Source organism: Sus scrofa, chromosome 15, assembly GCF_000003025.6.
Source record: "Sus scrofa isolate TJ Tabasco breed Duroc chromosome 15, Sscrofa11.1, whole genome shotgun sequence".
Taxonomy (NCBI): Eukaryota; Metazoa; Chordata; class Mammalia; order Artiodactyla; family Suidae; genus Sus; species Sus scrofa.
Window position 1 is genome coordinate 40,487,394 of NC_010457.5, and position 22,104 is coordinate 40,509,497.

Genomic DNA, 22,104 nt, shown 5'->3' on the forward strand with positions numbered 1-22,104 from the left:
AGTACACTAATTGTCTTTATTATGTTTGGGGAAAGAATATAGTTCTTAAAATTAGAAGAGTTATCACACAGACATAATTCTGCCATTTATAAGGAGGTAGTTAATTTTGGCACATTAAGTACAGATTAAGAAAAATGAGGGATCCAAATCTGGATTGTGACTAATGACCATGCGGTTCCATTTCACCCACACAACAAGATCTCACTGTCATACCTGGCACAGTCCAGTATGCCCTCCTTTACGTAGCATTTACATTTAGACAAAAACCAGTAGCAAGCTAAGCAATTAGGCAAATGCAAAAACAAAACAAAACATATAAACAAAATATATAACTCTGACTATTCTGCTGTCATAATTATGCACCATGATTTACTTTGTTGTACTTGGAACATGTTAGACAAGAAATAGTTTATTTATACTAAATCCTATGGTGCTAAATTGTATTGCAGAAATGAACACTCTTACCTCATTTTAGAATATTTGTCTTTAAATCAAGTAAATGTGTAATCCCTAGGAATCATCCAGAGAACAAGCTAATTTAACTATAAACTGGTTCAACTTGATTGGAAATATTAATCAAACTCCCCAAATACTATAAAATTAAGATGCAATTAGAGGCCCTTCTAGTTTAGCTTCTAGAGAATGCAGTTGAATATATTTGTTTCAATTTTTGTGAAGGATGATAACATATCTTTAATATTCTACAAAATTAATTGAAGATAATGTATAAGAGAATGATGCTACTTTTCTTTATAAATCCTATTTATTAATCATGGAGTTCCCATCCTGGCTCAGTGGTTAATGAATCCGACTAGGAATGATGAGGTTGTGGGTTTGATACCTGGCCTTGCTCAATGGGTTAAGGAGCCGGCTTTGCTATGAGTGAAAAATATTTGCCATGTGGTGCAGGTTGCAGAGGTGGCTTGGATCCTGCGCTGCTGTGGCTCTGGTGAAGGCCAGTGGCTACAGCTCTAATTAGACCCCTGGCCTTGGAACCTCCATATGCCACGGGTGCAGCCCTAGAAAACACACACACAAAAAGAAAAAAAATCAAGCTTTATTCCTTTGATCACTAGTGTTTTCCACGTTCCTAAGAATTTCAAAATAAATTAATAAATTGAAATGTATATTCCATAGTTACTGTAGAAATATTCTATCACATATTTAAGTTGATTCTTCTTTATATTATAAATATTTAGTGTTACTTGTAATAGGTAATTTTTTATTATGAAAAATATATATTCCCACAACTGTGGGCATATTTACTGAATGTCTTTTATTTATTGAAAGCCATGGATTATTTTCCAGTTAATTGTTATATAAAGCATAAAAATAATAGTATTAGAATTCTGAATGTGAAATCTTTAAATATATATTCCTTATGCAGAAATTTGTTATAAAAAGAATAGTAAAATGTTCCTTCCTAAAATTACAAATTAATATTGAATGTGATTTCTGAATTTTACAATGAGCAAGTGGATGAGTTTCTTGTACCTGCTTATATCTCATAATTATCAGTTAATTTGTTGAGAGAATAGTATGTATATGCTATTTTACTCATTTTATTGTATAAATTTCCTAATTTCTTCCCTATAAATTCCTTTGGTGGTAGGTACTTATAACTATCTCCATTTTTCAAATGAGAAATTTAGACACAGAGAGCTTAAGTAATTGAGAATAAATCTTTAAGAGAATGAGCATCACAGATTAAATTCGGATCTAACCTAATTGATGATAAACTTATCAGCATGGTAGACTGGTATGACTAGATCGGAAATACCTATTCCCAATGAGTTTGTAGTCTTTAAGAGATAAATGAAGCACAATAAACACCAAAATAAACAGAGTATAAAGCAGTCAACTCAACTTATGACATCATTAAAACTCTTGGCCGCAATAGTTGAAGAGGCCATGGAACATAAAAATTAGCCTTTTCTTCATAATTGGCTATGATTTGAACAGAAGATAATCAAAATATTTTCAATTCTAAAATACGCATTTAAAAAATCAAAATGAGCACTCATTCATTGGACTCTAAAGCCCAAACCTGACCAGAAGGGAGTTTATTCAATGAATATTGGAAAGACAAATGCTGCAGTGTCTCATAGATTCTGCAATTGATTGGTTCCATTTAAAAAATGTTGATAGAATTGAATGTAAATGAAGAATTAGATTCAGAATTTAGAGTTAACCAATTCCCTGAGGATGGCAACTGATGGAAGTGTGTGAACAACAAGGTGTAATTACAATGGAGTATCATATCAAACGAAAGCTCAAGCCAACATTTCCCAATATTAGATATACAGAATTCAATCTAATATACAAGAGGGCTTGTAAAAATATGCTTTTTTTTCTTTCAGTTAGCTGATCCAATATCCTACATGATCTCCAATCATAAGTCTCCTGAGTTCTGAGTATTCACATGATAGAACAGATTCTCAAATGTCATCATTGACTCATTTAACTGATATTCATGAGCTCAAAATAGCACTCAAGGTCCAATAAGCTAAGAATACATGAATGCATCGTATTATTAGTCATACTCTTTACTGGTCAAGTGATGCAGATTAAATGAATATAACTGCAGGTGTTTGAGGTCAGTGTCATTAACCCCTCCCCTAATAAGACACCCCTTGGAGAAGGAAATGGAAATACACTTAATGATACATTAACAGTAAGTTTCCAGTTTTGTAGTTCCTTTGTAATTCTTCCCCAGAAAGGATATGAACAATCCTGCCGGTGATTGCTCTGTAATTATTTCTTTTATAGAATATAAGGAAATCATATTTTAAAAATAGGGTCCTGGCTCTTTATAGAGAAGACTAAAAGCATTATTACACTAGGATGAATAAAATAACAAAGAAAGTGGTGGCAATGTACTTCTTTTACACAGAGCTCTTAGCAGGATTAAGCCAGTAAACCCCTAAATTTATTAGAAAGCTGAAATCAGACAACTGCTTCAGTGCACAATCCTTTCTGTGCTCCCAAACCCATTCTGTTTTTAGGAAGATTCACAACATGGAAAGAGACACTCCTTTCTTGTTTCTATGACATCACAGTCTCCTTATTTTCTCCATATGGGACTTACCCTGCTTCTTTTCTATCCTCTCTGCAAGTCCTTCTCTTCCAATTGGCCATGCAATGTAGGGTTTCTAGTAGCGTCCTTCTAGAGCCTCATCTTCCAATATGTCCTCTGCCTGGGCAATTTCATCCAAAACCGTGTCACCACATGTATGCCAAAGATCTTCATTTTCATATATTTCTTTATTTTTATTTTTATTTTTTTTGTCTTTTTAGGGCCACACCCACGGCATATGGAGGTTCCCAGGCTAGGGGTTGAATTGGAGCTGTAGCTGCTGGCCTGCAGCACAACCACAGCAATGCTGAATGCAAGCCATGTGTGTGACCTACAGCACAGCTCCTAGCAACGCTGGATCCTTAACCCACTGAGTGGGGCCAGGGATCGAACTGGCAAAGTCATTGTTCCTAGTCGGATTCATTTCCACTGAGCCATGACAGGAATTCCCATGTAGTTCTGAACTATAGCTCCTCAAAAACTCCACCTCCTTAATATTGCTATTGGATGTATCTACCAGAAATCAAGCACAAAACGTATCAAGCGTGGATCTCATGTGCTTCCTCCAAAAAACAGTACCTTCTCTGATGATTCCTATTTAGAAAATGGCTTCAACATTCATCCTGTTCTGAAGGACAGAAAACTGGTGTCCTCATCAACATCATCACCATCCCCTGAACCATTTCAATATCTCACACGTTTCTCTCTTCCCAACGCAATCAGTGGTTTCCTCTTTTATCCCTTCTCCAGCTAATATTTACAGCTCCTGAGTGAAAAATATCTTTTTTTTATTTTTTTTCACATTTTAGGGCCACAACTGCACATACAGAAGTTCCAGTTTAGGGGTTGAATCAGAGCTGCAGCTGCAGGCTCCCACCACAGCCAGAGCAACATGGGATCCCAGCTGTGCCTGTGACCTATACCACAGCTCATTGCTAACCCACTGATCAGGACCAGAGGATTGAAACTACATCCTCATGGATGTTAGGTTCATAACCTGCTGAACCACAACAGGAATTCTGTGAGTGAAAATACCTTAAAAAAAAATCCTCCTCGCATACCAAAAACTTAAATCATGTACATTGAAAATTTCCAAAAATATTACTTAATAACTGCAAAAATGAAAATCATTGATCACCTAATATGGAATCACCTGATGTAAGCATTGTTGCAAGTAAGAGCAAATGAAAAACCATAGATTTAATTGCACTCTGCTAACAAGCATATTAGAGCCTAGAAATGTCTCAATTGTTCTAATATAAATTGCTTAGAGAAGTATGAATCTAATTAAGACTTGAAAGCAAACAAAATTGACATTTTGTCAAAAAGCATCTTGTACTGGATTCAGCGTAAAGTTATTTATCCAATTAAGGAAATAATCGCCAGTGTATTATAAAGAATGGTATTTACATCTTAATTTTGTTAAAAGAAACAAAGTAAAAAAATGATGAAACTAAAACTAATTCTCCCTTTTTTTTCCCTGAAGTGTGTCAAGCCTCCATTAAGCTCAAGTAAGGCTAAATTCAGAGAGGATTATGGAGGAATTTTTTGTTTTAACCCATTTAAAAATATCAAATACATTTCCTCAACTGCAATACCATCCCTACTTCTTTTATTGTCAGTGATGTATAGTTGTATTTTAGTATTTAATATAGAGTTTGCACGCTATAAGAATTTGGAAGGAAATAAACTGATGCATATTACAATGGGAGAAAACTGAGCTTAAACAGATCTCTTAAATATTCTCCTTTCCATTACTATTCACTCCATTTATATTCCATTTTCAAAGGTGCTTTTTTCCCCCCATGACTGCTCTGAATTATTACACATACTTAATATTTTCTCTTTTGTTTGCTTATACCACATTTTGGAAAGAAATTACTGTTCATTTGTATTAAAAATCAATAAAAACATTTAGTATCATGCACCGTTTTGAAGGAATACGGCATTAAATTCAGAACATATTAAGAGAATGCATTATGTCATATGGAGTATTATTTCCATTAAGATATCATAAATTTATATTTCCCCCAAAGATTTTCTTCCAAGTTTTTCCATGATGATTTTTACTAATAAAAATAATGATTATAAATAAAATTGAGTGGTTCAATGAGACATTGCCAAATTTATATCATTATGATAATTATGATCATGTGAATAATACAACTGTTTTTACTTTAACAAAAATGAAATTTTCTAATGATTGTGTTATATTTACACAACTCAAAATATTAACATGGTTTTAAAATTGAGATGTACTCTGGCTGAATCTACGCATTTAAAATACAATGATAAATGATGCAACTGACAAGGGCTTAATCTCTAGAATATATAAACAACTTATACAACCCAACAGTAAAAAAGCCAATCAATCAATGGAAAAATGGGCAAAAGACCTGAAGAGACATTTCTCCAAAGAAGATATACAGATGGCCAACAAACACATGAAAAAATGCTCAACATCGCTGATCATAAGAGAAATGCAAATCAAAACTACCATGAGATATCACCTCACACCAGTCAGAATGGCCATCATTAATAAATCACAAATAACAAGTGCTGGAGGGGCTGTGGAGAAAAGGGAACCCTCCTGCACTGCTGGTGGGAATGTAAACTGGTACAGCCACTATGGAGAACAGTTTGGAGATACCTTAGAAATCTATACATAGAACTTCCATATGACCCCGCAATCCCACTCTTGGGCATCTATCCGGACAAAACTCTACTTAAAAGAGACACGTGCACCCGCATGTTCATTGCAGCACTATTCACAATAGCCAGGACATGGAAACAACCCAAATGTCCATGGACAGATGATTGGATCCGGAAGAGGTGGTATATATACACAATGGAATACTACTCAGCCATAAAAAAAGAATGACATCATGCCATTTGCAGCAACATGGATGGAACTAGAGAATCTCATCCTGAGTGAAATGAGCCAGAAAGACAAAGACAAATACCATATGATATCACTTATAACTGGAATCTAATATCCAGCACAAATGAACATCTCCTCAGAAGAGAAAATCATGGACTTGGAGAAGAGACTTGTGGCTGCCTGATGGGAGGGGGAGGGAGTGGGAGGGATTGGGAGTTTGGGCTTATCAGACACAACTTAGAATAGATTTACAAGGAGATCCTGCTGAGTAGCATTGAGAACTATGTCTAGATACTCATGTTGCAACAGAAGAAAGGGTGGGGGGAAAAATGTAATTGTAATGTGTACATGTAAGGATAACCTGACCCCCTTGCTGTACAGTGGGAAAAAAAAAATATATAAAAAAAATAAAATACAATGATATTGCTTATGTGTGGAATCTAAAGAAAAATGAGACAAATGAATTTATTATACAAAACAGAAATAGAGTCACAGACAGAAAATAAACTTATAGTTATCAAAGGGGAAAGGAGAATGGAGGGATAAATTAGGAATTTGGGATTAACAGATATAAACTACTACATGTAAAATAGGTTAACAACAAGGACCGACTATGTAGCGCAAGAAACCATACCCAATATTTTGTGACAACCTATAAGGGAAAATAACCTGAAAAAGAATATCTCTATAGATATAGATAACTGAAGGACATTGCTGTACACATGAAACCAGTGTAACATTGTAAATCAACTATACTTCAATTAAAAATTTTTAAAATGATATTGCTTCTTTGCAAAGCATGTTAATTGAAGATTTTTACACTAAATGCTATTACATAGTTTTATCCATACTATATTAAGATCATTATAATTTTTTGTAAAATAATTTTTGAAATTTTATATTTATGTGCCTAAATTAAACCTTAGTTCCAGAAGCTATACTACTATAAGTTTCTATGGGATTATACCATCATTATCTCTACCTTATAGGGATTTGTGTGAAAATGTGCAATGTATATATGGTCCATACATGCATATATTTAAGAATACTATAGTTGTTAAAAATAGTAATGCATTTTCCTAATTTCATATTCTCCAAATATTTTTAGGCTTTGCTCTTTATCTGTAACTTCACATATTTTATTTTCAAGGTAAATCTGAAGTGAAATTTCTTCAAATATCATAGCAACATCATACAGTCATTTTAAAATATATTTATTCACTTTTTGCAGAAACCAAAAGGAAGTCACTTTCTACACTGCCAAAAATAAAACTGATTTATTGATTTATATGGTCTGTCTTCTCTTTTCCGGATATATTAAATCACATATAAGAGCATATTTACATCATTTCAAACTGTATTCAAAACTTTATATTCACAGTTTGAAATGAATATATATTTATCAGTATGTATTGCTACAAAGGAAACAACAGTGTCTCAATTTTCAGTAATTTGGGAATTATTATTTTAGAAATATCACAAACATTTCCTATGTATACTCAAAATGAAGATCACAGGATTGCTGTAAGAATATTATAGTTAACATCATTTAAAATGCAAGCAGCACAGTTGATTACATAGCAAGAAACCACCAGAACAAAAAATGATATTCTCTCTAATGTAAACAAAAGTATAAAATCTTCTGAAAGGAAAGGTAAACTTTTCCGTGAAGAATTAACATCATCCTCCAATTAAAGAAGCATGTAATGCAACCTGACTCAGATCTAGAGTGGCTGAATTACCTGAAACATCATCTAAAACACAGGGGAAAAGCCACTGCTGTCCACCCAGCAAACCTGCCTCCCTTTCTGAGCCCTTCTCCAAGGGCAGAGGCAGAGCTGGGGACCCTAAAATGTAACACCACCCCAAAGTGACTTCAGGGACGACTTCATCCACATTTTCCCTGTGGCCTCTGAGTGCAATGTAGTAACTTTAAAGCCGATACCCATCTTTAATGAATTAGTGATTCTGTATTTTACAAACATCAGATTACACTGTGTTTAATGGTGGCAATTCCACATCACATGAACTATTATCTAGCTCTCTGAAAAACACCTCACTATTAAAGAACATATATTAGGAACATTACTTCCTATAGTAAAAGAGTCAGAAAAAGAACAAATTTTTCTCCCCTAAGGTACTTTTCTGAAATGCCATTTACTTGGGCCCCATGTCCTAGGGTAATTTTGAGACTTGTGTTTCTATAGTCACATTTTGAGAGATGTTGCTTTAAGAGCTCTTTTTCTTCTCCATTTCATCTTCCTCAAGGTTTGGTGAAATTAAAATTATGAAATTTAAATTTGTGCTTAATAATATATCCAATTTAGATCCACATCTATAGCACAACTGAAACTACCTTAAGATTAATAAAACTCTCTTGCAATTTCTCCCCTCTCCTTCATATCACAAACACACCCTTTCCTTTTAACTGTTTTCCACACCTAATGTTACCACATCCTACTTTCTCCTTTATAACCACACAGTGTCTCTCAATCCCACTTTCTCCTAAAGTGTGTCTTAACAAAATACCAGTGAATTCCTGTTCACCATATGTGATGGTTTCTCTTAATCAATATTTGTTGACATTTGTGCATAATTTGACACCTCCTTGAAATGTTCACTTTACGCGTGTGTTTTCCAAGGTAACTAGAGTGTTTTATGCATTGCTTGGTTAAGAAAAAAAATATCTCTAGTGATCAAATTAGCCTGTGTTGGGATGAGCAAAATTAAACCGTTCTTTCTCCCAAGGTTTTTCAGAATCTTTCGTATTAACAATGTGCCCTGCTACTTTCCAAGAGGGAAAAATACAACATTTGATTTCTTGCATTAGTCTGATCATGTAACTTAAAACTCTTAGAAGTGATGCTTTACATCAAATACCCAATGCCATTATGTTATTTAAACACTTTTTTTTTTTTTTTTTTTTTTTTTTTTTTTGTCTTTTTGCCATTTCTTGGGCCGCTCTGGCGGCATATAGAGGTTCCCAGGCTAGGGGTCCAATGGGAGCTGCAGCCACTGGCCTACGTCTGAGCCACAGCAACGTGGGATCCGAGCCACGTGCGACCCACACCACAGCTCACAACAACACCATAATCCCAACCCACTGAGCAAGGCCAGGGATCGACCCTGCGCCCTCATGGTTCCTAGTGACCTCATGGTTCCTAGTCAGATTCGTTAACCACTGAGCCACGACGGGAACTCCTGTATAAACACTTTTAAAAACCTCTTTCAGTGACTTCTCCCCATTAACCCCAAGCTTTTTCAACAAATAAATATATTAGAGTTATTCTTCTTTATGGCTTTAGTAATTAAAGCATAATTATGTAGTCCTATTACATTATTTTTACCAAATGTTTGAAGCCTGTTGTTACATTTTACTTCTATCTCTGGAGCAGTATACTTCAACATGCCTGTCACCAAAGTATTTTTTCCCCAAGATCAATTACCTCAATTCAAGCTTTTAATTTTACAAATAAGTGTAGCATTATCAATGGAAATTTGTAATTACTTTGTTTGAACATTTTGAAATTGGTATTTCAAGTTTAAAAGTAGAGAATATGATAAATATTCACCATATTCATTTTAAGCCAAACTTTATCTTGTGTTTACAAAAAAATGAAATATTGAACAACAAAAGAAAAAGGGTGTCCTCCCTCCTTCTATTCCCCTTCCTGAATTATACAATTAAGCTTGTCATCCTTTTTATGGAAACTTTATTATCTTACTACTTATATGTGACCCATATAATAATAAATAGCCTTTGTAAATTTTCATCTGACTTAATTTACTTCAGTTATGCATGAGCTTATATGATCTAATTGCTGTGTAGTTTTGAATTCACTGAGGTTTTTTAATCCATTCTTTTAATGATAATTCCTTAGATTGTTTGTCATTTTCTCTGTTAGAACCTCCCACCCAATTTTAATATTTTCATTCTGACCCTGGACCTTAGAACACTGTGATGTCAAATTTGCATAATGCATTTTAATTATATTCCTTTAATCCCTGTGAAACATTGGTATTCCATCGTTTACTACAGTAGACATATCTCCAATTTTATTTATTCTTTTCATCCTGCATAAGGGAATTTCTATGTGAGAGTACTTTCCTTCTGCCTAAATTTCATTCTTTTTCCATTTGTTTATTTTCTTGTTTTAAAAAAATTCTGTCCCTGGAATTCTACCTAGGCAAGTTTTGCACTCCCACCCTCCCCACCCCCACCCCACTGGATGATGGAGATAGTAATCCCCTATCTTCTTCCTTTCAGTGTTGATTTTCAAACTCAGCTATCACGTAACTATTGCTCTTTTAAATATAACCTTTCTCCTCCTGATTTTAAGGTTTTTCTCTTCTCTCCATCTGACAGGGCTATTTAATTTCACTATGTTGTGCCTACTGTCAATATTTTTTTATTTTTTAAATACTTAATTGTGATATAATTGACATGCAATGCATGGAACTTTGATATGGTTTTAACAAATACCTATATCTGTGAGGCTATTAACACAATGTAAGTAATGAACATTTAGATCATCATCATAACTTCCTAAGGCCCTATAACTCTGCCCTCTCACATGCCCAGAAGTTCACTGATTTGCCTTCTATAATGTTTTCATTTTCTAAAATTTTTTATTAATGGAATCATGCACAATGTCGAGAGACATGTTTCTACAATATTTTCTTAGCCTCTTTGCTTCTGTTTTCTAGAAACTCCATCTTGTCCTGCTTTACTTTACCCCATATTCCTGCTTGAAAAACAGTCGCAGTGCTGGTGAATGACTTAAGCTTAAGAACAAAGAACAAAGATCTAAAGACATGAGTTATTCATATGGTCAGCTGAAAGGACATAATGCATTGGTCTAGGCATGTCTGGACCAGTGCAGATTGGCATGCCATTTGCACAGCATGGTTTGTTCTCTTAAGAATAAGATGAGCCTCATGGCCCCAAGGGGTTTATGAGGGGTCATTAGCACAATATGCATCAGCAAGGAGAACCAGGTGCAAACCTAGGCACTCTGGGTTGCAGCAGATAGGCATGCCCATTATGGAAGCACAATGATGATTCTCTAGGTGCTATGCATAGACAGCTAACACCAAACTTCCTCAAATGCTAACAATTGTTAAATGTCTAAAGGTCGGAATAAAAGCTTAACCATCTACGAGCTATGTGACTTTTACAATAATAAAAGAACTTTTAAAATAATAAAAAAAATATATCCTGCACCTAAAACCCCCTCCTCACTTATGTAATCCTAAAGAGCACAATAAAAGCAGTGTGGTTTCTTGAGGCTGTGCTCTTAGTCCCTGAGACCTTGAGTCCCCCAGTTCCCACCTTTAATTAAGATAAATGTCTCTGTGTCTTGTTTTATGTTAACTTTTTCCTTAAGTTCCACAGGACCCGTTCTTCAGCCCTCACCTGCTGAACTGGTCTCTGCAGCAGAACTTTTATCTGGCATTTTTGTCCTGGCCATAATAAAAGAACAAACTGAGTAACATTGATTATCACTTCATCTGCTGGTGAGATTTCAATTTTTTCCAGTTTTTCACCATCACAAAGAAAGCTGCAGTGATTACATGTATATAAGCCTTGACATACCAGTTTCTACCTTCCCAGCACCATGTATGCACATGAAAATTTGAAAAGCACTCTGAAGCACATTAGTCCTTGATTTTAGTCCAATGTGAGTTCTCGATCCATCCCTGCCATTGCATTCCATGAACCAACTCTATAACCTTATAATAACCATTCCTCTTCATTGAAGCTAGTTTGTATATTTTTGCTTATGTAGAAAAGTATTAGAGATATAACAAATGCCCCCCCTTTTAATGCTTAAACTAGTCTCTGTGAATTTTTCATACTTAAAATCCTAAGAGACTTTAGTAATTCAGTTGCTCATAAAACTTCCTTTAATACTGCAGCACAAACCTTGAAGTCTGGAAGCAGTTACTGTAAATATCACTGATGATGACAGATGTTATATATTGGATTTGATTAAGAATCATCTGTGGATTAATTTTATTCTTTTGATCCATACTTGGGCATTTCATGTTAATGTAGATTATCCAAAACAAGCTGTTTCATTTTCCCCAAGGATCCAGATAAAATTTAATGCACCATTTGTCAAAGTGGCATTTTAGCACATGAGGTAACCATAGGTATACATATTCCTGTTCTAGAAATCAATATGCAGAAATGCTACTAAGTAAGAGAAAAACAAACTACAGAATCTTAAAATACTAACTAGCAATAAAATGATTCTGGTTGTTAGGCTAGGTGATATCATAATCACCTAAGGAAAATAAAATTCTTTTGAGCACATGACATTTCCTTTTAATAACTCATGTAGGAAAAATCTAAGAAGTTTGTAAATGGCAGAATGTACAGAAATGGGAGCATACCACTTTTGCATTGGAACATACTTGGAGCTCTTGAGGAAGTTATTTTTGTGACAGAAAATGAAAAAAAAAGATAACCTAATTACATAATTGCACATAACATAAAATTTTATGATAGTAATTCCTATGATTTGAACAATTTGACTTATTCATTTGATCATTGTAAGGGTGGTAAAAAAGAGGTATTGACCATAACATTCCCACTGTGGTCATGATCCTGATTTAAAGTGAGTTTTATACTTTGTTATAGAAAAAATGCCAAGATGAAAAAAAAGTCAATTTGTCATGTACTTTTTTGCTGGGATTTTGTAGTCACTAGCATGATTAGACATCAATATAAGGCATAGCTCACTCATTTATAACTATAAACAATCTAAAGTTAATATATATTAATATATATAAAGAGAAGTTATCAGACATGAATAACATGACTAGAAATATTTCTAAGCTATATTCTACAAATCATCAGGATTTTGCATCTGAACCATAGGTTAATGTTCAGTAGTAGAATTTATAAAAGTGTCATTGAAGTGCTGCCTCTCAAAACACAGCTTGTACAATTTTTTACATTTATACATATATATATATAAAACATGAAATTAAAAGTATAAGTGGTATTTGGTAATTTTTTCATAGAACATTAATCCTACCCACAACTTCATACAGCGTAGAATAATTAATTCCAGTTGACTGTGGTCTCAGCTTGAAAGATAAAATATAGGAGAGTTATCTTCATGATTGGGAGAAAGTAACATGGCATTGGCAAAAGCCATCAAAAAATGTTAAGACTTTGATCCATTATTATATATTTTTTATGTTAAACATTTTAACTTTATTTTTATTATTTTCTCCTGTTAATGGTCTTTGAGTTTTACTTGCTCTATTTTTCTAATTTTTGGCATATGATTAAATCCTTGATATATCTATTTCTTTTTTTCTAAATAATTTAATACTCTATATTTCCCCATTAGGTCTACATTTTCCTATTATATTGTTGAAATCTTCTGTACTCTAAGATTTTGTTCTGTTTATTAAGAGAAGATCTATTTAATTTTGTTCTCCATTAGGATTTTCATATCTAGGAATGAAGCAAGAATACAATGTTACAGGTGTCTGCTAGAGTCAGGGATTTTTAAAAAAAACAGCTATTTTGACATAAACATAATATATTTGTGTATCTCCCCTTTCTTCTCTTAAGTGACTTTTAGAAAATAATACCATAAAACAATATGCATATAAGTGTTTGGGGGTTTATAACCCATAGGAATATAACACATTTTATGGTTACAGCACAAAGATGATAGATGGAAACAAAGCTGTGTAAGGATAATGAAGTAACCCTAGGTAGTAAAGTCAATCTACAGGAAAAAAATGAGGAAGATTCAGAAATGGCAAATAGGTTAATATCAAAATTATAAATATTTGCTTTCCTTTCTTAAGTTTCATTAAGAAGACATAAGATATTGTAAAGTAATAAACATAGCAATGCGATATATTGCTGGGTTTGTTAACACATGTAGCCTTAATATGTACAGCCATCATACCAAAGGAAAAAGATGGAATGATGCTAAACTGTAATTGCAATGTATACATGTAAGGATAACCTGACCCCCTTGCTGTACAGTGGGAAAATTAAAAAAAAAAAAAAAGAAGAAGAAAAGTATCTATACATCACTGATAACAAGTTATTATAAATCTGAGGTTGACTTTGATAAAATATAAATAGTAAGTGATAGAGTAAAAGCTAAAAATTTTCCCAAAACAATAAAAAAAAGGCACTAGAGAATAACATACACAAAAAGGCACCATACACTGTAAACAAAAAGCAAAATAGCAGATGTTAATCCAACAATATTAGTAGTAATATTTAAAAATAGTGGATTGAAAAATCATCCAAATTTTATCTACTGGAAAATTCACATCCAAATCTGTACTATCTGTAGGAGAAACAAGTTGAAAGTAAAGAAATAAAGAAACGTCATTAAGGCACAACACAGTCATAGAAGAACTGCAATGGCTATATTATCACACAGTATACACCATAAATCAAATTGACTTATTTATCATTAGGAAACAACACATTATCATCAAAATTTAAAAACAAAAAAAAATTCAGGTACCTAAAAATAGAGCACCAAAATACATGAACATAATAATAATTAGAGGCGTAAGCAGCATACTTACCAATTTACAGAACAACTAAACAGAACATTAATAAGGAAATAGAAGATTTGAATGACACGCTAATCTAGACTTAACAGTTATAGAACACTCCCTGATATAATAAACATTCTTTTCAGATACACATGCCATAGTCTACAGGATAGTCCATATGATTAGCCCATTCTCAATAAATTACGTAATTTAAAAATGTGCAAGTTGATAAATTAAGATTTGAAAATTCACATAGGATCTCATAGAACCCCAAATAGATAACACAATCTTGGGAAAGAAAAATGAAGTTTCTGGTCTCAGGCTTTCTGATTTCCAAACTTACAACAAAGCTAAGTAATCTAAACCATATGGTACTGGCAAAAAGTGAGGCATAGAAACCAATGTATTAGAATAGAAAGCCCAAACCCAACCCTCCCAAGTATGATCAAATGATTTAGACAAGGGTGCCAAAACTATTTGATGGGGAAATAACAGTGTTTTCAACAAATGGTATAGGGAAACTAGATATATAAATACAAAAGAATTAAGTTGCTCTTTTACCTTACACCGTACACAAAACTTAAATGAAAAAGGGTCAAAACAAACATAAGAGCTAAAACTATAAAATTATTAGAGAAAACAGAGGAGGAAAGCTTTGTTATCATTGCACTTGCCAATTGAACTTCTTAGTTATATTACTAAAGGCAAAAGGAACAAAATGAAAAATTGGTACATTCGGCTTCACTAAAATTGAAAACTTTTGTGCAAAGGATACTAAAAAGGACAGTGAAAAAGCAACCTGTGGAATGAGAGAAAATTATTTGAAAATCATTATCTAGTAAGGCATTAACAACCAGAATATATAAAGATTAAACAATTGAAGAATAATAAAATTTATAACTTGATTTCAGAAATGGGCCAAGGATAATATTTCCAATAAATGGTATTGGAATAACTGGACATACACTTGAAAAATAAAATAATCTATAAAGAAATCTCACCTCTTACCCAAAATTAAATCAAACAGATAATAGACCTAAATATAAAAGGCCAAATTATAAAACTACTAGAATATAACAAAGGAGAAAACCTAGATGACTTTGGATATGCTGATGTCTTTTTATATACAATGTTAAAGACACAATCCATGAAATAATTTATAAGCTGGACTTCAATAAATATAAAACTTTTTGGAGTTCCCGTCATGGCGCAGTGGTTAACAAATCCAACTAACCATGAGGTTGCGGGTTCGGTCCCTGCCCTTGCTCAGTGGGTTGATGATTCGGCGTTGCCATGAGCTGTGGTGTAGGTTGCAGACGCGGCTCAGATCCTGTGTTGCTGTGGCTCTGGCGTAGGCTGGCGGCTACAGCTCTGATTAAACCCCTAGCCTGGGAACCTCCATATGCCGCGGGAGCCGCCCAAGAAATAGCAAAAAAGACCAAATATATATATATATATATATATGTATATATATAACTTTTGCTCTGTTAAAAATAGTTATCAATAGAATTATAAGATAAGGCACAGACTGGAAGAAAATATTTGCAAAAGAAACATCTAATAAAGCACTGTTATCCAAAATATATAAGGAACTCATAAATCTCAACAAGACATAGACAACCAGATTTTGAAAAGGGTCACAGACCTTAACAGACATCCTGTCAAAGGAGATACACAGATAGCATATAAGTATATGAAAAGGTAGATCTTATATCATCAGGGTAATACTTAAAGAAAGTTGATACCACCACACACCTGTTAAAATAGTCGAAATTCAGAACACTAACACCACCAATTGCTGGCATGGACATAGAGAAATAGGAACTCTCTTTCATTGCTAGTGAGAATGCAAATATATAGCCACTTTGGAAGACTGTTCAGCAGTTTTTCACAAAACTAAGCACACTTGCCAAGTGATCAGGCAATTACACTCCTTGCAATTTACCCAAAGGAGTTGAGAACTGAATGCCACACAAAAATGTACACAAGCATGTTTTGAGCAGATTTATTTCTAATTGCCAAAACTTGGAAGCAACCAAGATATTCACCAGTCAGTGAATGGGTAAAAGAAATGTGGTATGTGCACACAATGGAATTATTATTTGGCACTAAAAATAAAGGAGATATCAAGTTATAAAAAGATATGAAGGAAACTTAAATTCATATTATTAAGTGGAAGAAGCACATCAGAAAACGCTATATTCTGTCTGATTCCAAACTTTGGGAAAGGCAAAACTATGGAAATAGTAAAATGATCAGTGGTTGGCAGGGAATGTGGTAAGGGGAGAGAGAGATGAATTTTTAGGATTTTTTTAGGGAAGTGGAAATACTGTGTACGATGATATAATGATGGCTATATGGCACTATACTTTTGTCCACACCCATAGAATATACAACACTCAAGAGTGAACACAACTCTGGACATTGGGTAATTAGGATGTGCCAGTGTGGGTTCAACAACTGTAACAAATGTACCACTCTGGTGGGAGAGGTTGATAATGGGGGCAAGTGGTTGTCAGCAAATCTCTGTGCATTGCAGTAAATTTTGTTGCACACCTATAACTGCAATAAAAAAGGGCCAAAGATGAAAATAAATATTTCTTCTACAATACAAATGACTCAAGAGAAGGTTCTCAATATCACTAATCATTAGAAATAACAAATCAAAACTAAACTAAGTTTCTACTCCATGCCCAATTGGTTGGCTATTGTTAAAAAAAAAATAAAGTTTAAAAAAAATGCAAGTGTTGGTGAGGATGAAGAGAAATTGGTACCCTTGTGCACTGCTAGTGGGAATATGAAATTGTGCAGCCTCTGTGTAGAACATAAGGAAGTTCCTCAAAAAATTAAACATAAAATTACGATATGAACCAGAAATTCCATTTATAGTAATTTCAATTCCCCAAGAATTGAAGGCAGTAACTTGAACAGATATTTATACAATTTTCACAGCAGTATTATTCACATTAGCCCAAAGTGGGGAACATTTCAAACTCCCAAGAGTGTATAAATAAAAAAATATACTATATACATAAGATGGAATATTATTCAGCCTTAAAAAGAATGAAATGTTGACACCAACTAAAGCATGGGTGAATCTTGAAAACATTATGCTAAGGGAAATAAGCCAGACACAAAAGGACATATATTGTGTAATCCATGTGTATGAGGTGGAGTTCCCATTGTGGCTCAGCTGAAATTCATCTGACTAGCATTCATGAGGACGCAGTTTCGATCCCTGACCTTGCTCAGTGAGTTAAGGATCCAGCATTGCTGTAAGCTGTGGTGTAGGTTGCAGATGTGGTTTGGATCTGGCATTGCTGTGGCTGTGGCGTAGGAAGGCAGATACAGCTCTGATTTGACCCCTAGCCTGGGAACTTCCATATGCCGAGGGTACAGCCCTAAAAAGACAAAAAACTTTTATGAGGTACTCAGAAAAATCAAATTCATAGGGACCTTAAGTAAAATATCAATTATCACAGGAATCTGGGGATGGAGAGAATGAGGAATTCATTTTTACAAGAAAACTCTTAAAGAGACTAAGGAAAACCAGACACATTTTATGAAAACCTTTGTGATTTTATGATTGATTTTGTCAGAGGCCATATTCCCTAAATCCCTAAACTGCCCTTTCATGAGGGCCTAACTACAAGATTTTTTTAATATGTATAAGAATTAAGGGAAATATTTTTTCCTTTGATTTATCAGGACACTGCTATGTATTAAACAATGAAATTTTAACTGATCATGTTTAGTTTTTTGCATCACTGATTTAGGACATGTGTAATATGGGCTACATGCATTTTTTGCACTAAAATTTGTTTTTATTTTACTACTCAAATATGACATTTTTTGTTATGTAGTCTTTTGAAACATAGTATCTTTCTTATTCAAGGTATACTTTATAAATGTGTACACGTTTCTCTTTGGCCTAGCTTCTACATTTTTGCTCAATTCATTTCAAAAAGAAAGTGGAATAAATTGTGCAGCATTTTTCCTATTTATCCTCATATTCTCTCAAGTGCCTTGAATGTAGGAGACAGAAAACAAAGAAATATCACATTGATTATTTGTGAGAATTATAAACAAAGAGGCAGATTCATCAGAGAAACATTGAAATTGAGGGACTGTATTTTCTAGATACCAATGTTTACTATACAAAATAATGTTATAAAAATTATGACAGTTGGCTTTTTGACTATTAATTGTTATGTCTCAAATCATAATCCTAAAGGAATAAAGGGTTTGTGTATTATTGAGATAGTAAGGTTAATATTGTTTTAATAATTATTACTGTAAGACATCTGCAACAATAGTGATTCAAATATTTCAAACTTAAGCTGGAATATCAGATAAAACTAAATAGAGAAAAACCTAGTAAGGTCTCTTTTACGGCTTATTCACTTATAATTTTAAACATATATATGGAATATAAACCTTTTTCTGTTCTTCAGAACTCTGTATAAAATTTTCTCAATGCCAAGAGAGTTAATAGAATTTTGGACAGATAGATTAAAGGAATGGCTTGGCCAACCAAAATTGCCCTTTTAATGATAAATTCCTTCAGAACTGAATTATATGTATGTTCCATAAATCTGATGATCTTAAAGAGACATTCATTTTAAACTTAATTATTTGATAAAATTAGAAATAAAATATTAATATGCATCTCAGATATTTCTATTTTATATGTTTAAAAAATGTTCTCTGTTAACATATATTTGAAGGTAAAAAATATTCAAAATAAAAAATGTTCTTTGGAACACAATATTTTAAAGCTCTGTAACTATAGCAAAACCTGGGTGGCTTCCAGCATTTTTCCAAAACAATTTAATACTTTTCTAGCACAGGAGGTGCCTTTAGTATGGATTTTTCTAGAAAAACACTGTTATCTTCAATCTTTTTTAAAAGTTCAATTCTAATAATATCTAATTATTAGTAATGTTATTAAATTATCATTTCACCATGTTATACATATCTTAATTAGTGAAACTGAAAAATGTGAAGCTATTTGTATCTTATAATTAGAATTTCTAGAGTCTTTAATCTAAAAATAATCTCACAATAGTAATAATAAACTCCATTATATGATAATAATATCTAGTGGTGATTTAGGTGCTAACCATATATATAATATATAATTAATGCAATATACAATTTAGATAAATTTTTATTATTTTTAAATCAAGTCCTAAAATCTAATCCTAATCATAAAACCTAATTTAAACCACAATTTAAGCAGTGAAGAAAGAGCTTAAATTACGCAGTGGGCTAATTTAGCAATTTTTAATTATTTAACTTGTTATAAGTTAAATTGACTTATCAAGACATTTAAAATTATATTATTAAAACAGGTAAATTAAAATTTCAGAGGAAAAACCTAACTAAAGTAAAGATGAACACATAGCTGCAATACTGGAACAGAAGAGAATAGCTTAGGTTCTTTGGAAGGAGAATAAACTACCTGGAAGTTATCAAAATACACATCAATGTTGCTGCTCTTTCAAAAGGAGAAATTTAGTAAGAGAAAACTTTATTTGTATATTGATCAACTGGAAGAAATTAAGGTGAGTAACAAAGAGCCCCTGCATTATGTAGCATAGGTTATATTAACCCCAATTGTTGTTGCTGTTGCACAGTGTGATGTAAATTACACATGATGTGGCTATGGGGCAGAGTGAAGAAACATTTTTGAGCTTTGAAACAAAACAGAATCAGCTTTAAGTCCCAGACCAGTACTTTGTCAATAGGGCGGTTTCTGAAACATCATTTAAACACTCTGTGTCACAAATTTCACTCTTCATGGGGGAGAGGGAGCCTTTCTTTGGAGGGCTTTTATAGATGAGAAATAATTTAATACTCCTGGGAATCTTGCAGGTTAGCACGTGGAAGTCAATACTTGACAAAATAAATTGTGACATGGAGGGTCTGAGGTTTGGGAGGAATCAAGAAAACTTCTATGGAGAAATTTTTTAGGAGGGTCTTGATTGATCACTTTTGTTAGAGAAGCAGTTGAATATTCCTGGTGTGCAAGGAGCAGAGAAAGGCACTTATGTGCTGTCAGCAAGGTGGGTAGGATGTTGGTATAATCAAGGGAATATGGAAAATAATCATGAAGTGATACAAAGGCTACAGTGGATCCGGCTCCTCCTCATGGCCCCCTCTACCTCCACATATCTCTCACCTGGAGCAAAGCCCTAGCAGCTTAACCATTCCTGCTTGCAGCCTTTGCCTCCTCCCAGCATATTTTCAACACAGGAGTTAGAGCGATATTGTTAAATTTAAATCAGAAGCCGGATAAAAAAAGACAAATACCACATGATCTCATTTATCTGTGGAATCTAAAAAAGTAGAACTCAGAAAAGCAGAGGTAGAATGGTGGCTGTCAAGGGCTAGAGGTGGAGAAATGAGATATGGATCAAAAAGCACCAAGTGGCAGTTATGTAGGATGAATAATTTCTGGAAATCTAACATATAGCACAGTGACCGTAGTTAATACTGTATTGTTTACCTGGCATTTGCTAAAACAGTTGATCTTAAAGAGTTCTCACCACACACAAACAATGCAAGGTGATGGATATGTTAATTAACTTGATATTGGTAATCATTTCACAGCATATTATGTATATCAAAACATCATGTGTACATCTTAAACATGTATAATTTTTTGTCAGTTATACCTCAGTAAGAGAAAAACAAGTCTCATTCAGATCAGGCCACTTTCCTGGTCCAAACTCTCTGGCAGCTTCTCATATTGGAGTAAATATCAAATTCCTTACATGAACTAAAAGGCCTCACAAAGTATTAAGCCCCTGATGTATATGACTTTGTTCCTATTCCCTTCACTGCTCCAGCCTCCAGTTCCATCAGTTTTTCTTGAACTTACTTAACACACTTCCTTCATGGGTCCTCCATTCTTGCCCTTAGTTTACCTAGAATTCTCTACTCACAGAGGTTGTAATTTAAATTACAGTGAGCTTTTTTCTAGATTCTTTATAAAGATTGTTACTAACCAGGTTCTTCTTGTTCATCTTACAGCAAGCCAAACTCTTGAGATGACAAGACTTGTGGCAGAGAGATTTGCAGTTTACTCAGAGAGTTGCCAAGCAAGGAGAGAAAACCGCACTCAAAACCTCTTCCCGGGATCCAAGGGGCTCGGGGTATTTATGGGATAAGAAATAAGCAGCAGGGTGGGTCCAGATGCAGGGAACGAGGGGAGGGTGGGGAAAGGTGATTGGAAAAAGGTGTGGTCACTGTGGTTCTGCCCAGTTGTAACTAAGCTACAGGCCTCCACAAGTGCAAAAGGTCAGGACACTTGTGCATGCCCAGCTGGAGGGACCATGATCCTATCCGGTCCTAACTAGCTAAGCTCCAACTAGACACAGCTGACTCTGTTTCTAGAAAACAGCTCAAGCAAACCTCTTACTGTTTAGGCTACTTGCCACCTGGAGGACATGCAAGTCTTTAAAGGACCTTGAATAGTGAAGGTAGGAGAAATGGGTTTGATGCCTTACCCATGATTGCAAAAGTCCCTTCTTTAACACATTTTCTCTGAATTTATTTTGCCTTTACTACCCTTCCTTAACACTTATTTTCT

At 33.9% G+C, this 22,104-nt stretch overlaps 1 long non-coding RNA gene across 1 annotated transcript in view; it reads right to left on the minus strand.

Annotated features, from left to right (window-relative positions):
- LOC110257129 overlaps nt 1–21,641 on the minus strand; it is a 39,051-nt gene extending 17,410 nt beyond the window's left edge. Inside the window, exons 1-2 of the long non-coding RNA XR_002339378.1 lie at nt 21,521–21,641; nt 3,089–3,197 (exon numbers count right to left, since the gene is read on the minus strand). This is a non-coding gene — a long non-coding RNA (uncharacterized LOC110257129). The remainder of the gene's footprint in view (nt 1–3,088; nt 3,198–21,520) is intronic.